The sequence below is a fragment of the Cyrtonyx montezumae genome, unplaced genomic scaffold (genome assembly GCF_038088225.1).
Source record: "Cyrtonyx montezumae isolate F1298 unplaced genomic scaffold, pur_monq_1.0 scaffold_14, whole genome shotgun sequence".
NCBI lineage: Eukaryota > Metazoa > Chordata > Aves > Galliformes > Odontophoridae > Cyrtonyx > Cyrtonyx montezumae.
This window is the reverse complement of record NW_027071870.1, coordinates 15,870,710-15,890,057: the sequence shown is the minus strand read 5'-3', so window position 1 is coordinate 15,890,057 and position 19,348 is coordinate 15,870,710. Positions and strand designations below refer to the sequence as shown.

The 19,348-nt window shown below is 37.9% G+C and overlaps 1 protein-coding gene across 1 annotated transcript in view; it reads right to left on the bottom strand.

Annotated features, from left to right (window-relative positions):
* PTPRN2 (protein tyrosine phosphatase receptor type N2) overlaps positions 1 to 19,348 on the bottom strand; it is a 568,252-nt gene that overhangs the window by 410,390 nt on the left and 138,514 nt on the right. The window lies entirely within an intron of this gene.

The following is a 19,348-nucleotide window of genomic DNA, read 5'->3' as shown; positions in this document are numbered from 1 at the left end:
TACACATGCTATAAATCTCTGCTCCATTTGCAGCCAACAATGGATGTGTTGGCATAGGCACATTCAGGACCATCAGACTCAACAGAACCCTGAACTCAGCCATCTCACTTCTTGGATGAGTGCTTTATCCAGCAAACTCTTCAAAAAGAGCTATATTCTTTAGATTTCTACATGGTACTAGGGTGGTGTTCATTGTCTGTTTACACAAGTCCAGATTTTAAAACAAAGTTTAAATAGGAGGCTCATTCACTCTGCCAAAGCAGACAGTTCTGAGAATGCAGAAATATAAATAACTTTAACATTTATCAAATTTTCAGCTTCAGTAGAAGATGCATAAAGAAGTTTGACAGGACGGAAGAGTATTCAGACTGTGCTGCTGTGTGGGATCTGGGCAAGTTTTAGAGGAAAAACTCCAGGTTTTGAAAAAATATGGGAGTACCACAGCATTAATTTTTTTTTTCCACTAATGAAAAAAATGATAAACAATCTAGGACCCATATAAATAGGCATGGCCTTCCACAAACAAAAAGACTCTTTGATATCTTTCTTAAATAAAAATGTTACCCGAGTTTACTGAGAAAAAACTTCACCTGAAGTCATGGTAGATGTTAGTGGATACAGTAGATGATTCCAGACCTTTGGAAGAAGGAAAAATCTCTGAGATATTTTTAGAACTGATTCACCCTTTTCAAATGCAAATCTCACCTTTTCAGATGTGCCATAGAAGTAGACAGATTCAAATCAGCCTAAGACTGCTCAGAACAAGTTCTTATGTGAACACACAAATATGAGTCACAAAGCTACGACTATTTTGGTGTAGTGTTATTGAAATTTTGAGTTTACTTCTCTGTTGTCTAGCATTACACACTTCTGCTGATGCATGTGGAATAAGCAACTGTGATAACATTCAAGTTCAGAAGAGCAACAAATAAGTTTGGGTAAAATTCATGTTTATAGAAATAATGAGCATATCTATAAAACTACTAATTTATGAACTGTGTTTCCAAAATCAGTGCAATTTTACTTTCCAACTCTAAGCCAATTCTGGCCCTATTAAATGCTAACCATTATGCAGTAATTACTGTAAACTTTGAAGAAAAACGCACAGAATCGCTCTCAAGAGTTTTGTTCAAATTAAACCATGGAAGTTCATCTCTGCATTATCTGTACAAAGACATAGAATTAATCTCTCTCAGTCCCAAGCAATATATCTGGGAGCAGACAGAGTTGTCATTATTTAGTTATGTCTTTATGCCTCCATAATTATTATTATTATTTTTTTTCATAAAAAAGCAAAACAAACCATTGCAATCCCAAGACTCATTGTCAACACGTCTTTTGTTCAGTTGGGAGCATTTTCTTTCTCATGCTGCACAATTTTAAGATACAGTACATAATACTGGGAAAAAAAAAAACAACCAAGCAAAACCGCAACTGTGGCATTAAAGGAGAGCAAATAAAGTGCAAGAAAAACAGAATATTTATTACAGAGCTTAAGAAGGTAGAATTAAGGGAATACGTTTTCTCGGATGTATCTCCCAGCATTTCTAACTCAAATAGAATGCATGGATGAAAATGCAAAATTTTTTATCTAGTTTTTATCTATCAGAAAATCTCTCCCCTCTGCAATTAGCACTGCTGTTGCTTATGCGACTACCTCCAGAACTGCAATGTGTTCAAAGACAACCTTACACCAATCATTTCCCAGCACTGTTTCACTTTCAAAAAACCATCTCTCCCACACACTGAGCTCAACAGAATAGCACATTCAAGAACTCTAACACCACGCTGACAGCTGCAATCAGAATTAAAGTTGGGAAGGAGCGTATGACGCCGGATGGTGATTTCCTGTTCCCTTTGTCTCCCATGTCACACCCAGCACCAGCGTCCCACTCTCCACCCAATTACAGCGATTTGTCTCCGCTGGCTGAGCAGGATCACAGAGTGCTCTTGTGCACATATTACTTCCATGTCAGTAGTGGGGAGAGGCACAGGGACACCCAGCACGGTGGGCTCTGTGCGTCTGCAGGTCTGCCCTGAGCTTGCACTTCCCAGCCCTGGGTTCCCATCAACAGGCAGTGCCAAAGCACAAACAGGACCCTGAAGTGATGGACCCTGAAGTGATACTGACCAAAAAAAAATTGCCGTTGGCTGAACAGCATTGGGTTGTGAGCCCTCATGAAAAACAAACAAACAAACAAACAAACAAAAAACCCCAAAAACCAGAGGTACAAGCTTTCTCCACAAGAAGTTATGCTTCACCTTACTGACAGAGTCAACATTTTAATTATTGCTTTGGGTCTCAAATTAAAAATCAGTCATAGAATTACGGAGTGATTGGGTTGGAAGAGACTTTTAAAGAGCATCGAGCTCCAACCCTCTGCCATGGGCAGGGTTGCCCACCACTAGATCAGGCACCAGATCGGGCTGCTCAGGGCCCCCATCCAATCTGTCCTCGAACACCTCTAGGGATGTCCACAACATCCTGGACAGTCAGTGAAAAATTTCTCCTGGCATCTAATCTAAATCCCCTCTTTCTGTTTAAAACTATTCCCCCTATCCACTCATGTAAAAAGACAGTCTCCTTCCTGTTTATAAGCTTCTTTCATGCACTGGAAACATCAGAACCTTCTCTTTTCCAAGCTGAACAAGCTCAGGTCCCTCAGCCCGTCTTTGTGGGAGAGGTGTTCCAGCCCTCTGAGCATCTTCTAAATGATGACAATCCACAGCTTCAAATTATGTGAAAAGGGAAAGTGTAAAGGTTGTAAATGCAGTTAATTTGTCAAATGCAACTCCCATATCAAAGCCAGTAGCGTTACTCCAGATAAGATCTGGTTTTCCTTATTATCAAGGCTTTCCCTGGATCTTTTATTTCATCTGCACAATTAATTATTATAATTACTGCAAAGTAGAAAAAATAATAATGAAATTAGTATCTTCTAGGTCCCCATTAAGTTCAACAGTATTTCATTTGTTAATTGAAATCAAATTGAAAGTGAGCACTGTTAAATAGTGAAGAAAACAGCTTTCACAAATGCACGTTGGCAAAGAAAATATTAGCTTCTGTCTCCAAAAGTAGAATCAAATATGATTTCATATCTATCATTCAATTTCATTTTTGACTTGCTTCTTTGGCTTTGCCACACAAAATTATTTTAAAACAATCAGTATTCAAATTGTCTTTTCTTTTCTTGGCTGTCCAGTTTTTGTAATGGCACCTTCTACTTTGGTTTGGACTCTGTTTTCATCTTACATAAATTTGATGTCTTTCCAGATATATCTGACCACACCTTTAATGCATGCAAATGAATTAGCAACTGTTGAAATCTTCTGCTACTTCTCTCTCTTAATTTGCTCTTACTCAGAATTACAGACACAAATTATTTTCGTTTCTCTGAATGCCTAGGCAAGAAAACTACAGCGTTAACTTTGCAAAGGCATCCTGCTGTACGTCAGCAGAGCCCAAATTAAGTCCTCTGCAGCACTAACAGTTCTCAGTGCCTGAGGATTTGGCTGTGCAAGCCTTCCCTAGCAGGCCAGGAAGGATGCTCAGGCTTTACAGGGATCTGTGGGCACTTTCACAGAGACCTGTGCCTGACAGCCTAGAAAGACTCTTTTGGCTCTTGTGCCACTTGAAATCCAAAATGATTAGTTCTGCATCAATATTTTGTCAACAAAATGATTTTTATATATCAAGTCCATTCAAAGTGACAGAAGATTATTATATATTGGCAGAAACTTATATATTCAAACCTGATCCTTCTTTGTCAGGAAAATCCCCATATAAAAAGGACAAAAAACCTCAGAAGTATTCACACTTGAAGCCATAACATATTCCTATTTTTCAGTCGTGACATTAATTTTTTTCCACTTCTTGTTGGGTTTTTTTTATCCATTTTGTCCCTGTATGGTCTACAATAAGATAGGTTTTTCTCTGAGCTACCCTCTTTTTCTACCTTCTTCATTTCATCCAGGAAACTCTCAGCTGTGGAGCTCAGAGGGTTTCATCCCCCATGCCATGTGTTGCAAACCATTAATGCCTACCTGAGCTGTCAGAATGTCTGCAGAACTGGGAATGATTGGCTTTTTTCCCCAACTTTCACAACAGACAGGTTAACACATAGATGTGGCTTTCTGCAGGTTGCCCTTACACATCCTCTACAAGAGCTGCACTTGCTTGTGTCCCACACCTCCATTTTCAGTTCTCAAGAGCAGGCCCAGTAATATCCACTTTTCAGGACTAAGATAAAATTGCAGCTTTAATGCTGTGTGTATAAAACCCTTTTTTTTTCCAATTAGTGTTTTCTTTATCTTAGAATGCAGACAAAAGATAAAATCTTGATGTTTCTGGTTACAGAAAACTAGAACTTCTTCCAAGAGCAATTCTGTAAAACAACTGACAATGGCAGGTTAATGGCAAAAATAATAAGAGAGAAGTTAAATCCAACTCTGCACAGTAAAGGTCACTGCTAGCTTTCACTATAAACAGATATGTCACAACATTTAACTCCTCTATATCTTTGGTTTGGCATATTTATTTATTCTGAAAACTGTGACTGAAGATGGTTTCTGTGAAAGCAGAAGAAAATCTGTCAGCACAGTTTTGTGTTACATTTCCATGAGAACTTGCTCTAACTATTTTTACTTGCTCAACATTTTATTGTCTTCTGGGTTAAAAGAATCCCTGGCACAGCCTGTATTTGAAGAGACAACTTGGAGCAATAAGCAGCCATCACCACTCCTGCTCTATGGTCACAGTCTCCTGAACATCCCCAGGCAGTAGCACTGAGCACCAGGTTTACACCAGCGAGGTTTCTGTCCTCGTTTGGAAGTTCTAGCAGGATTTTCTCTACACTATGCAAGATGTTCAGTTGCTGCATTCAGCAGCAATTCGCTCACACTCAGAAGGCAAAAAGCTTCCGCACTTTAAAGAACAGATGAAAGGGCTGCCTAAGGATCACACTTTCAAATTTTCATATATTGTTTTATTATACATAAAAGCGATAATCTCCACAGAATTAAATTACTAGCATGATCTTCTTATAGCCCAGATTTTAATTTACTCTAAGTAACTATCCCAGCAGGTAGAGGGAAGGCTTTATCTCTTCTGTTTTTGGAATTTTTGACGTTTGAAAAAGCCAAATGAGTGCTTCATTTACCAGGGAGATTATAAAATACTCTCACAGGACCTAGTATGCAATGTTTCCTTACCTTCATTTCAGCTTTTGTAGACAGATACAAATAATTGCTTTGTATAAGCTAAAGTTTCTAAGTGTTACATAGGATTTTTCTACCACTAGAGCTGATAGTAAGAAAAGAATAACGTGATAATGTAAAATCTCTAATCTAACTTCCAGCTACTATAGGCTACTTTCCAAAGACTAGAACAGAACAGATACATGAACACAATATGACAGCAGATAGTTGACATAAATCCCGTGCTATCCACTATGTCATATAAACCTTCTCATAAACCAATGACCCTCAACCTTGAAAGCAGATGGTTCTGTGCACAAAAAATAATTTTAGGAAGTAAGATATGCAAAACAGAGCCTTGTGCATGGTTACAACTTTATATTAACGTTCAACCTAAATTTAATTCATGGTCAGTTACATCTTTACCTTGAATGGCTCTCTGGAATGTCTCAGTTGTGACACACTTATATAAAAAAACACAAATTAATATATGGTAAGGCTTATCTTCTGTTCCTCCATCTCCCCCTGCCCCAGGACTATACACAGACATATCCTCAATGCTGTCAGTGTAAGTAGTTTCCAGGAACACGAGGAAACATTCATGTGCACACAAAATAACACTGAAATAAAAAGGAAATGGCTTTGCTTTTTCACAGAGCTTTGAACTCACTTGTGTTAGCTGACAAAAGCACATCCAAGTGTAGGTGAATATTCCAGATATAATCTAAAAAGCCTGACTTCAGTTCTACACTATGAAAAATCTGTCATTCCCATCTTAATACTCTGCAATCTCCTACTAGACTACAGCGGTGATCTTTCCTTTTCTGTTAAAATATCAATTTCATTTTTTTCTACTCCTTTCTCATTCATTTTTTTTTTATTATTCTTTTCCATGATGTCTTACACCACTCTAAACTTCCATTCACCCATTTCATAATATGGGATATTTTTCTTATGTGGAAATCAGTTATAAAGCTAGACTATACAGTGTTAAGAATGGAGATATTGTCCAAATAGGAGTTAACAATGCGTATAAAATCAGCAGGTCTTCCTTCTCATTTTATTTTATCCATTTCATTTCACGCTAACAGTAGGATGACAGCCTTATTGTGTGAAAAATACAGTTCCTCGGAAAGCACTTTTGAAGTGCCATCAATCTGGGAATTAAAATATCACCTGTAACAAGGCAGAATTGGTCAGAAATGTCCTGGCACTGAAATTAGCATAGAAAATCATGTGGATATACAGGTTACACATATACTGGCAAATTCATCTCAGTTCTACATTTCTTCATGTACTTTTAAATGCCTCAGAGCAGAACCATTCTTGCAGATTCACGTAGTGGCTCTCACCACCCCTTCTTGTAACTGCTGATCTGCCACTGATGTTTGTGGAAAAATTTTGGCTGTGAGAAGAGGGCTTTCAATTGCACATGCAAAGTCAATATGCAGGATTGCAACAGTGGGCAGTACAACAGTCTATCATTGCTAATGCATCTTGGCATTTGGTTCTGTATATGTCCTTAAGACTAATGTACAGATCATTGTACAACAGGATGGGAAAAACATCAGCATGAGCCAGAGTAAAGCCTTCTGCAGTATATTTGCAGGGTGAAACACGGAAGCCTGACATATTTGAAATATTTTTTTCTAACATGAACTTCTAGTCTACTACTCACATTCACTGCTTCTATCAAGACCAATGCGAATTGTAGCAGAAAAAGCTAAATCTTTAATAACTTTAAATTTCAGAAACTTCCATAACTGTATATACATAGTTTGTGTAAAACTGTGTCTTCCAATTTTTCACTTGTAGAACATTTCTCCAGGACTCTAAATTCCTCGAGGAGGAGGTCACATGTTACATGTATTTGTACAGTCAGGCTTTTTTTTTTTTTTTTCAGCAATAACAACAACAATTGTTACCGCTGCTATTGTTATTAACAAAAGCACAGCAGTTGCAGAAGTTCGGGTTCCTGTTGGAACCTTGCAAAGACCTTGGTGGCCAAACGCCAGGTGTTGTCCAGGACAGTATTGTCAGCTAAGCTGGCTTGCCTGAAGCAAAGATGAGCAACCTGCAACTTTGCTCCCTAAAATGCTTCAACCTCAAGTTTCATTCTGAATTCACCCCAAGTATAGAAAATGAGCCCTATGAGGGTTTGTGTAATCCAGAACAGAAACACAGCATTGTCAACCCGAAATGTATTTGAATTATCTTCTTCCTATTCTCTTACGGAAACAAACTTTTTGGGTTTAGGCCTTCCAACAATTGCAGCAGAGGATGCAAAACACTTTATATGGCATCTCAGACATTCCTTAGTGCAAAAATGAGATTATTTAATTTATTTTAGCAAACAGTGAAACAAGTTTGGAGAGAGAAGTTCTGATTGGCTTTCTACCTGATGTACTCTTTCCCTCCCTTGTTTCACACTTAATAGCTCAGAGAGCCTTAATAATAACAGTTTTGAATAATTCTTGTAATGCCGATTCGTGGATTTACACTTAAACTCTATCAGCTGTGCACGCTCTATTTTCAAGCTTTTCTAGCTCCTTTACTGCCTTAAGATGTTAGTCTCTGGATACTTAAAATATGTTGTGCTTATGAGCTGTTATTTGGTTTTAACACTATGCCACCAGCAAGAGGAATTCTCTTCAATCTGAGTGAGTTTTTTGACTAAGTTTGTCATGAACTAAAATATTTACACTGGAAGTGCTAAAACAATCAGATATGCAGTAACAGCCCCTACAATTTCAATTTTTGTCAGCACATTTCTAGCTAATGTCCATTCATAACACATCCCTCCAAAAAGCTTCATTATTTTTTTGCTCATAATCATCAAGAGTTGCTAGATCTGAATGGCATTTTCTCAAAACTGACATTAACTAAATGCCTCAAAACATGCCATGATTTAATAACATTTATATAAAATACAGAGAGGGGATATGATATTCCTAGCTTTCCAGGAAGCCTTTTTATCCCATTTTAAGGGTCTAAAAGGTCAATTAAAAGCTGAATATCCTGAAATAGTTCCAATCACTTCATATCACCAAGGTCTACCACTGACTGTGCAGACTTGCAATAACCCATTGTGCTCCGTAAGAACTAGAGAACTTCCTGTGAGCAAAGATCAGAGATGTAACCTAGATCTGCAGGCTGAGCCACACAAGAGCTAACAGCAGCAACAGGAACCAAGAGCACCATATACATCATGGAACTGACAACCTTTGCCTTCTCTACCTTCAACTCAGCTTGTGACGTGACAAAAACCCAGTGAATCATTCCCCTATCTGCGAAATGAATATATCAAAACACAATGTCAAGAGTTAAAGAGGCGTTGTATTTTGTGATGCATTCATGCATCGTAGAGCTTTGCCAGCATAAACAAGAAGCAGTGAGAAAAATGGGGTCTTCCAGGAGAAACAATGAGGTGTCATCAACTCAACAGCAGGTAGTTGCTTCGTTCCTTGTCTTTGGTGTGTTTCTGCTATTTAGGGACTAGCAACTAATGTGAAGTTGAATGCGTTGCCAAAGTTACCATTCACTCAAAAAATGTGACCGTCAGCAGTTCTGAATGGCATAAAAAGCAGGAAATCTCCTTTAGATCAAACAACAAAGTGAGATAGCAATAACGTTAAAGCATTTCAAAAACATTGGTGGTGCAGCTCATATTTATTTCTTTCACTTAGTGTTGTTAGAGAAGATAAATCTTCTGATCAGTGGCTGCAAGCATTAAGAAACAGTGATAATATTGCTAGATAATCAAGTACTATCTATTACCATACTTTGATGTGATGGAGTGTTCACATGTCTTATTTTCCACTTCCTCGGGATATCCTGGTTAAATGTCACATGCATTTTTTCCCCTTTAAGAACAAACAACCTACATATTAATTAATTTTAAGAGAGGTGTATACATAATCAGAAGGTAACACTGATTATTCTCTTTGTCTATAAACTTCAATAGCCACATATAAGTAATTCTGAAAAGTGTAATCCAGCCTTAATTGTCAGCAGTGTTACCCCTCTGTTTATAACAGTCATGATAGAAGAAACCTGCAGCAACCAATCTTGATTGCTGTGATGACCATTCAAGCTAATTCAGAACAGAAGATGCAAAATATAAAAGTCAGTCTATCGTACATCTTTCAGAAGCATATTGTTATTCACTTCAAGATCTGTATTTCATTGACCAGATCACCACTCCACAGTAATGAAATCCTGAACAAAATGAAATTCTGTAAACATATTTAAGAGATAAGGTGTTCAAGAGCTCCATGCAGTTCCCAGTATAAGAGAAATACAGGGAACTGCCCATCTCTCACAACAAAATGTTCATGGTTCAGTTCCCCAAATCTGAAGCCTAACAAGGCAAACTGGCCTTCATCTGGTGTTCCCTGTTCACACCACCTCACACCATACAAGTACTTGTAAACAAAACAAAACAAAACAACAACAAAAGTTTTCCTTAGAGAAATAATTTTATTCTACACTTTAGGGCTGTTTGGTGCATAGAGTCAACCATAATCTGGGACTGACTTGTTTTATTTACAACAGTCAATAAAACACAAACACAGGGCAACACAAATTCAAGAAGTTGCTGTTAGTTTGCTGTTCCTATTCATTATTTATTTCTATGTCGTATATAAAATAAACTGATTTTATAGGCATTGATTTTATTTTACTAACAGTATATGACATAAGAAAGAAAATACTTCCATCTGTCAATTACTTTAAACTGAATGCCAAAGGTTCAGACCTAAACATTGTATGATTCTGTCCTGGCAGTGTACCTTTTGCACATTACACATTAGCAGTTTGTCAGGTTTGATTCATTTTGCTATCCACAGCATCAGGGTACGTCCTTGAATCTTTTATGTTAAATATATTCAGGGGTTCTCAGGAAGATAATTTTTGATCATCTTATTTTCTTGAAAGTCTATTAAAGTTGGTCAAAAACTACAGCAAAGATACTAATGGGAATAACTGATGTGGTATCAAAAACAATTAAAGCTCTTTTTCCTCATTTTGTATTCAAAAACACCTGCCATGCTGAATGTAACGATGATATCCTTTGTGTGTGTGTGCTGTTTTATATTCATTGTGGTTCCATCGTGCAGATGAGGCTAAGTAAGGCCTAGCAGGACAAAGTCTCAGATACTCATGGACTCCCATAGCATTGTCACCACACTGAAGCACCTCTGGATGGACATGGTAGCCTTGCCATAGCCAGACATGGGGAGGCCCTGCCAGTGAGGCCATCACCCAACCACTGCACTGCCTTGGTAGCACGGAGCTTCTCAGGGAGGTGATGAGTGGAAATTTGTGTAACTGTGTACTGGCAGAGGCAAATCTGCCTTTTCTGGCTCTCCCCATGCTAATTGGCTTTGTGTTACTAACAGAAACAGGAAGCTACATTCAATGCTCTTATTATTCCGTTATCATTTGCATTAAAGTCATGTCACACAAATCTGGCCATCCAAATGAGGATCCTAATGGCTGCAGTCTACTTTTACCTCCAGTTTAAGTTCTTTAAATGCCAGTGTAGTGTTGCAAAGCACTTTTGGTAAAACAAAAGTTAGACCCGTGGAAGAATAACTTCTACTGAAGTGTTACAATTCACTTATCCCTGGCTATTATGCCAAACCCCTTCAAGCATAGGTCTTTCCCTTCTCCTCTTACTCTCTGCATAGTTTTGTTAGTCAGGAAAAGCTTCCCTGCTATAGTTTTAACAATTCCACAATTAATTTGTCTTCATTTCATTGTGTCCTTAATAACACTATGTAGGCAGCAGATGTCAAGTCCTTCCAAGTGGAATCAAGCAGAAGCAAATACACATTCCTAATAAATTGTTTATTGAATATTTATTTTTACTTGGATGACAAACTGCTAGTGAATCTGCTGGTGGTAAAGCCCATGCTTACATGTTACAGCACAACATTTATTGAAGCAGCTATTCTTGCCAAATCTATATTGCATTTATAAATCTTCAAAACAAGCCCTAGTAAATGTCACTTCTTCTTAAATGCTCAGCAGAATCAATGACAAGTGATGCTGCCTTTGCCCTTGAAGAATTCATGTTTGCATTAGAGTCCAAATTCTAAGAATCTCGTTCAGCAACATACAGTGTAAATAGGCATGCAATATACCTCAAGTCTTGAAGAAAGAAATGAAAAGTTACTCTAAATGCAAAAGCCAAATCCAAACCGATTTCCATTATAATCTGTGGCAAACAGACTACAAGGACCATTAGCTTACTTTCTTTCTGCACTGGGACATTTTGGAGTTGTCTTCCATGCATTACCCAAAAGGAAGCATGTTCCTCACATGTTTTTATGATCACAATCACACAGGGATATCTTGAAATACACATAAATATAAAATAAAAACGTAAAAATATACCTTTACAATACTTAATTATATTTAAAAACACAATTTAAGACCTTCAGCAAACTCTATGTGCTGCATATTTATTTTTCCTACCTTTTTTGAATGATAATTTTGTTTTACCTTCAAGTTGAAGGAGATATGAAGTACAAAAACTGAGCAGCACTCACATTCTGCATCTCCTTAAACTACTCAATGGCACCAGTGAACTCTCCATCATAGAACAGTCTGCTTGATGTCAGTGGGATGCCCATCACTGACGAGCAGAGCTGCTCTGAGCAGCACAGCCCCGATTTGTTGCCACGGCACAATCCAATGGAATGCTTTTCCTAAGAAGGCATTGCAGCTTTCTCATTTTCCAGCTGATTTTGTAACAGCCATGGTTTAAAAGGGTAGACTATTCAGGGCCCTCTGAATTTTACAACAAGCATTCTTCAGGAGTACGTCAACCATCTTAGCACAATGACACGTGTCAATAGCAGACGTCAGGGAGATCATCTTTTTGCCCTTGCTGCATTTCTCAGGATTGTGGGGAATTTCCCTATGCATGAACACTGCAAGAAACTGGATAAACTCTAGAAATCTCTCTTCTTCAGAGCTGTGATACACCTGCACAGAACTAGAGGTGCCACAGCCTCACTCAGTCTTCTACAGTTTACTGCTCCTCAGGATACAAACCATGTGAGTGGTTCTCCTGAACTGATGCATGCACATGCCCAACATGCTTTCTACACTAACCAGAACCAGCATTTCTTCTCTTTCTAGGGAAACCTATACTTGTTTCACTCTCAAATGGTGCTGAATAAGACAGTTAAACAAATTTTAGCAAAGCTTTTCACTGGAATGATATTTCAATGGCAGATTAAATATTAGGGTGATATTCATTCGTAAGATACAAAGTGAAATGAAAAAAAAAACCAGCATTGATTCAGATTGAGATCTTCTGCTTGTTGCTAGAAAAAGTCATCACAGTCAAAACAAATAAAAAAAATTAGTCTCTGGCAATTTACAGCTGCCAGGCTCCTAATTGCCCCAGAATAGAAAACTCACTTGGAAATGGAAATAGTTAAAAAGCAAACAACAAAACACTGCCTAGATGGTGACAGTGGGCACAAAACAACTTCCCAAGCACACAATCAGGAAAAGACAAGACAAAAGGATTATGCAATGCTTTGTTACTTTCTATTCCCCTGTTGAACAAAGTACATTCACAATAAATAAATCAATAAATAAAATAATAAGGACCGTCTAATCCTTGCCTATCTTTATATTTATATCTGAGAAACCCACAGGTCAGCTGAATAACTTAAGTCAGCAGTTTTACTCTGTTAGGTAAAATCCTTGGGGACAGTGTGTTGTAGTTGGTATGAAGAGGTTTACTGTACTCTGTGAGAATTTAGAAAATTGGATTATTACAGCAATTTTTAATTCTAAATTAAAAATCAACTTTTCTTATAATTTAGATTTGGGCTTGATTTCCACATGCACTGATGTAAAGCTTATAGAAATGCTTAAGCATGCACCTCTATTTTTTGTCTAATTCCTGTATGCTTTGTTAAACAGTTATCTTAATGCAAGAACAGCAAGTTATTTTGTATCTTTGCAAAAGAGATGGATTGCACCACAGCCACTAAATAGCAGAAAGTGTCATACATATTGTACTAAACTTCCAAACTGGTAATGCAAAGTCTTTTAGTTCAAACACTAACTGAATCTATCTCAGTTAATAAAAGGAAAAATTGCAGCCCCTCTGTCTGAAAACTGCCGGAAGACAGGTCTCAAGGTGCTGGAGAACTGCTCTTTTACCAACATTTTTGGCTATGTGAAAATGAACTGAGATACTGTTGGAAGCATCAAATGATGTAAGCATATTCTCAGTCTTATTGGCTCTGATATCATAAAGCTATAACTGATAAGTATGATTTGGAATAATTTGGGTGCTTTCTTAATGTTCTATAAGTGCAATAAATTAATATGGGATAGAGTCTTGATGAAGCAAAAACAAATGGTTTGTGGTATGGATTGCACTGAAATCTACATAATATAGAATATATTCACAATAAGAACATGTTTAGTCATCTCATATTCTTCCTTCTCTTTATTGTATCTCCCTACAAAATGTTTATTACTGTATAATGGAGATGAAGTATCAGAAATTCAGAAAGGGAAGAGCAGGTTCTCACTAAAATGACTTCTATTTGCATGTATACCAACCAAACGAGCAGTAGGTTAATTTCCATTTTTCCAAAAACATAAAGGTAGAAAAACACTTGAAAGACAAACTTATAATCATGGTAATGTTATTGTGCCCTAAATCTCCAGATTTAGCATGATGATCAGGCAGGTTTAGCCCATTCACTTCTACTCTTCAATATTTCCATCTAGAAACAGATCTAATTAAGATGGTTTATGAAGAAAAAAAAAAAAGGAAAAAAATCAAAACAAGATGAAGAGAAAAGCCAGTATTTCCAGAAATACCATTTCATTAGAGGAATTCTCCCACCATCATTGTTCACTGCACCAAACAAGAAAATGGAAGCAAAGGCATCTCCTCTTCTTCCTCCTTCTGTTACCCTGTTGTTAATTCCAACTGCGAAACCACTGACCCTTGAAATTATTTTCACATGCCTGGAAAACACATGTGGCTTCTACTTACCTTTATCTTTCTAGAATTGTTCTTTCAAAATGCTGTGTGCTCCCCGGAAAAAAACTAATTCACCCAGCATTCTGTTAACAAATATCAAAACTTAGCCTTCGTTTTAGCCTTAGAGACTTAAATGTCTAATGAGGGAATTCAGAGTTCAGCTTGCATTATTACCCACCAGTAACATAAAAACAGGTTCAGCATATGTAACACTGCTGAAGCTTAAGCACAGCAAGATATACCCTGAACTTTCAAATCCCTGCTTCTTATTTGAACAAGCCACACTATGAAAACAGACACTTTTAATGAATTCACTGAGAAATCCTTAGTAGAAGTAAAAACAGCAGACTTAGAGCTGTAATATTTAAAGTAACTGCAAAATTGTGCTTTCATCAGGAAAGGAACAAAAGCTTTGTTATTTTTGAAGCTTACATTTATATTCAGCATAATAATTCGAAGTATCATTGCCTGTCACTATTAGGAGACAGAGGTCAAATATGGCAAGTAAAAAAAAAATTACATTCACAAGCTATACAATAGAGAAAATAGGCTCAAATTGTATGAAGTGCAGTGACATTATTTAAATGTCTTTGTTAATCAGGGTCCTGACATAAGAGATGGTGCTGAGAAGAATTTGCTCTTCAGACTCTGCTCAGCATGGGTCAAATCTGCTTAATATTCCAAACGCTGAGTCTAGCTGAACCGCGTTACCCCTTTATGATCTCTCATCTATTTTTTTTTCCTCCTTTGAATTCAAGATGCACTGGTATTTTCAGTTTTCATCACTGCTAAAGGGCAGGGAAGCTATAGTATAAACAGTGAAGATCCTTTCAAGCCTTGTTTATGATGATTTATACATTATACATCTGTTACACCTGCAGAAATTTTTGCAAAAAGTCAGAATACAAAAAGAAATTCAGGATCGTTTACTTTCAACCTTATTTATTTTTTTCCAGATGCTCAACAAGAGAGAGAGAGAGAAAAAAAAAAGGAAATATCTGCTGATTCATACACGAGAAAATAAGATCTAATTTTTCCAGCCCATATAGACACAATGTTGTGGAGCCCATGCAACACAAAGAAGAGTGAAGCCCACGGAACAGTCAATGCACAGATGGCAGTGCTTACTTATCTGCACCAACATCCCATGTGAAGAGCGCTCATGAACACTATGAAGGATGTCCCAGATGGTCAATTGTCACTCTTTTATTGATAAATTAAACGATCAATTTAAAAAATAAAAGTCATGGAGTTCTCAATCTCAGGCTGCACGTTAGTCGTCTCATTTTTTCTGTGATGTTTGTGGGGAGCAGAAAGGATTACTCTAAAAGAAAAGGAAGGTCTGGCCCTCCCATTTGCATCACCCTATATATAATGCATTCTCCAACCACAAGATCAAGGATTTCTGTTTCTCTCTGTCCCCTCCTTCCCCCAGCACTTGTGTAGCTACCCCAGCCTTACATAAACTGCAGCCAAATGCTTTCCTATCAGACAGACTTTCCACCTTGAGTGGTTTGGAGCCCATTCTAGTTTCCCTGCCAAAAGACTCAAACCAGAGAAGATTTTCTCCCATTTCAAACAAGACATACAGGGCAATGGGGTAACTGGCCAGGTAACAGCTGGCCAATTTATTCTGACTTATTAGAAATGCTACAGGATTGCCCGAGGACCTTGATCAGTCCAGGTGTGCTGAGAGCTGCTCCTCCTGTCTGCAGCACTGCAAAGCAGTAAAATGGATGAGACTGCTCTAGATGAGACAAAATCCAGCCTAACTGAGGGCAATCATGTTTTCAGTGGGGAGTTAGGAAGGACACATTATTACAAAGACCAGCTGCACAGATTTTGACAGCCTGATGTAAAGGAAAGATTTGAGAAGCTTCAACTACCCGTTGAAGCTCAAACCTAGCCCAAAGGGATTCTCTTCCTGGCATTCAAGTAAGTGCAATAAGCTTTCACACTGCAGACTAGCACTTGATAGTTTGTTCCCAAAATGTTTCTGTTTGAAATCAAACCAAGTCACTTCTAACTCATCACTGCCCACATCTCATATTTACACTTAATGATTATTCTTGTAATTGCTCATAGAGATTCATGAGATTGCCTCACGTAATTTAAAAGGGTCAAAAGCTTTGAGACAAGATCTCACTCAACCTATGTATGTCACAAGGGTTTTCAACTGTGACAGTGAAATCTGGTGCAGTAGCAACCAGGCAGTTAGAGGCCTCCCTGAGTCCAGTAACAGGGTTATTCTAAAGAATATTTTCCATATTTTCAGCGGGTTCACCATGCATTTTTTTCTTTCTTGCTCACGCCTTCAATCCCTCTCCTCTGTATTCACACTGATGTAGGCACCCAGTCCAGGAGGTTTGTGAGGGATTCATTAGAATCCTGCAAGTCAGAGGGAAGAAGAAAAAGGGCTGGATAGTCTGAAAGTGTTTTGATTCCTTCTTCCATGATCAGCACAGGCAGCAACAACCAGGTGCCAGTGCTGAGTCATAAGTTCATAAGTTCATAAGTTCATAAGGTTGGAAAGGACCTATAAGATCATCTAGTCCAACCATCCTCCTATCACTATCTCTACCCAACTACTAAATTAAGTCCTTTAGCACCTCATCTAAACGCTTCTTGAACAGCGCTAGGGATGGTGCCTCAACCACCTCCCTAGGCAGGCCATTCCAGTGCCTGACCACTCTTTCAGAAAAGAAATGCTTCCTGAGGTCTAATCTAAATCTTCCCTGGCGCAACTTGTGGCCATTCTCATGGCCATGAGTCACTTCTCAAAAGAGCACAGTGTTTGTATTGTGCGCTGTGTTATTCTGAAATTGGGACAATTCATTGTCATGCACTTCATTTGTAGCAAAAGCTGTCAGAATGAAGTGCACTAATAAAGAGTAGATCACAAGGAGGTGCAAGAGATGATAGGAGGAAGGGTTTTAGAAAAGAAACAGGGAAAGAAAGTTTAAACATATCTCTTCTCCATCTTAAAATTTTCTTTGCATTTTTTCCCCCCTTTTCAGAATCAGCTTTGGAAGGGGAACATTTAAGGATGGAAAGAGAACTCTTCAGAGAACCAGTTTCACTAAATGTAATGTTGACAGGCACTGTGCAGCTACTGTGTGTATTTGGGAAGACATAATAAATAGGAACTGAAAAGGTCACATCTCACACAGGCACCTTTGACGACTCATACAGATTCTCTCTCATAATACAGCTCAGAAGTAGATACAGTAACACATTCCTTCCCTCCAGCATCCACAGTAACTAGGATTTCAAAACCATTTAAATCTCCTCTTAGAAATCTTGACTCAGGAACATTTGATTTAACACATTCCCAGCAAGGCAGTGGTGCTCTTGTACTCCATTCATCACTCCCAAGTTGGACATAAAATTGTTTCTTCTTCATAATAATATATAAAAACTGGAGTTTTCAGAGGAAACAAAATGGGCAGCAATGCATTTATGATGGTTTCCTGCTTGCTCATGTTCATACCACACTGCTAATAAATATTTGAAGAATTAATGAGACTTCAAATTGTAGAAAACAGTAAATAACTGCAATGATTCTAAATAAAAATTAAGCATGGCTTGATTTCTCTTCTTTTCATGGTAGCTCTTGGGATTGAATGGGTTAATTTATTTCCTGAAACAGAGGACCTTAGATGAGCTCAGTTGTTATGTAAGCATGTGTGGGTTGCTAGGAGTTTAAACTATCAGCTTGCAAATACAGCTATTTCAGATCCCAGGTGATCCAAAGAAGAGGTTCTCCTCCTGCACTGACTGATGCGGGGATTATACAGAAAAATACAGTATGTGATATGTCATCAGACACTGCACCATAGCACACAAGCACAAAGATGCTGAATTCAAACAGTGCAGTCAATGCCAGATTTACCTTTGTCCATCTTTTGAATGTTTGATTTGCAGTCCTCACCAGGTTTTACTTGCCTTTTTTTTTTTTTAATTAATCTTAACAATTTTGTACAGAATACAGAGAGAATATGATACAGTACAGAGCTCTTGCGTGCTGCTCCTGCTCATTAATTGTCCTGTTATTTTTGTTATTTGGACATGAGGATTTCACTGGTTAATGATATCACATCTTCTGTATATGAGTTCACTCAAGCATATGACCACTTGATTGCCTCACATACACCATTAAATCTAATTATCATAAACATTGATGTCTCAGGAATTTTCTATGACTCCAAGACTTGTGGTACTGAAACAGGCAGAGCTCTCTGCACAACCTCTGTGCCTGGTCACAATACAGTGATCCTGTGCCACCTCACTTAGTCTGATCCAGCACCAATAAACACAAACACCGTTGCACCAGTTTCAACAGTGCTCTGTAGCTTGTGCTACTCTGCACTAGAACAAAGGCTAAAGCACTATAGAATAAGAGTGGGAGCTTTGGGGGAACAGAACTTGCTTTTTTTTTTGATGCTTTTTTTTTTTTTCCTGGTAGCTTATGTAAGCATAAGAAACACCACTAAGTGCTTAGTTAAGAAGGGGGGGAAGCTTCAGTTTCTCCAATGAGAAAAGTAATCAGAACCTGTCACACAGTATATAAAATACATTCAAACACATACTTGACTTTAATTTATAAATGCTAAAGCTCCCACTGAATTAAACTGGAGTTCAGGGTGCTAAGCACCCCTGTAAATCAGCAGCTTCATGCACACAGGCTGCAGTCCCAGGCTGCCTGCTGCAGAGGAAATGGCTTTTATCATTGCAGCCAGTCAAGGAGCAAAGCCCATGATCGGAATGCTATTTTTATCTCCTGAATCTGTGATTCTGTGTAAACTATTTCTACAGGAAATAAATATGTAAAGGCAGCATCAATTATTACAGTTTCAATTAAGGTACTGAAAGGTAGGAGATGCCATGCATAAAAGAAATGACTAATTTGAAAAGGGAATAAAGTCTATTTTTCAGATAAAGCTGAAGTAATTTGCGGGCTTGGTGGGTGTCTTTTTTTTTTTTTTTTAAGAATTTAGGCAGGATATTTATTCTCTTTTCAACAAAGCAGATGACAGTATCTATGTATGATAAATATCTTCTTGCTTCGTCTTCTAGACAAAGGTGGAAACACAAGGCTAGTTTCCATATTCAATTATTAGCTTT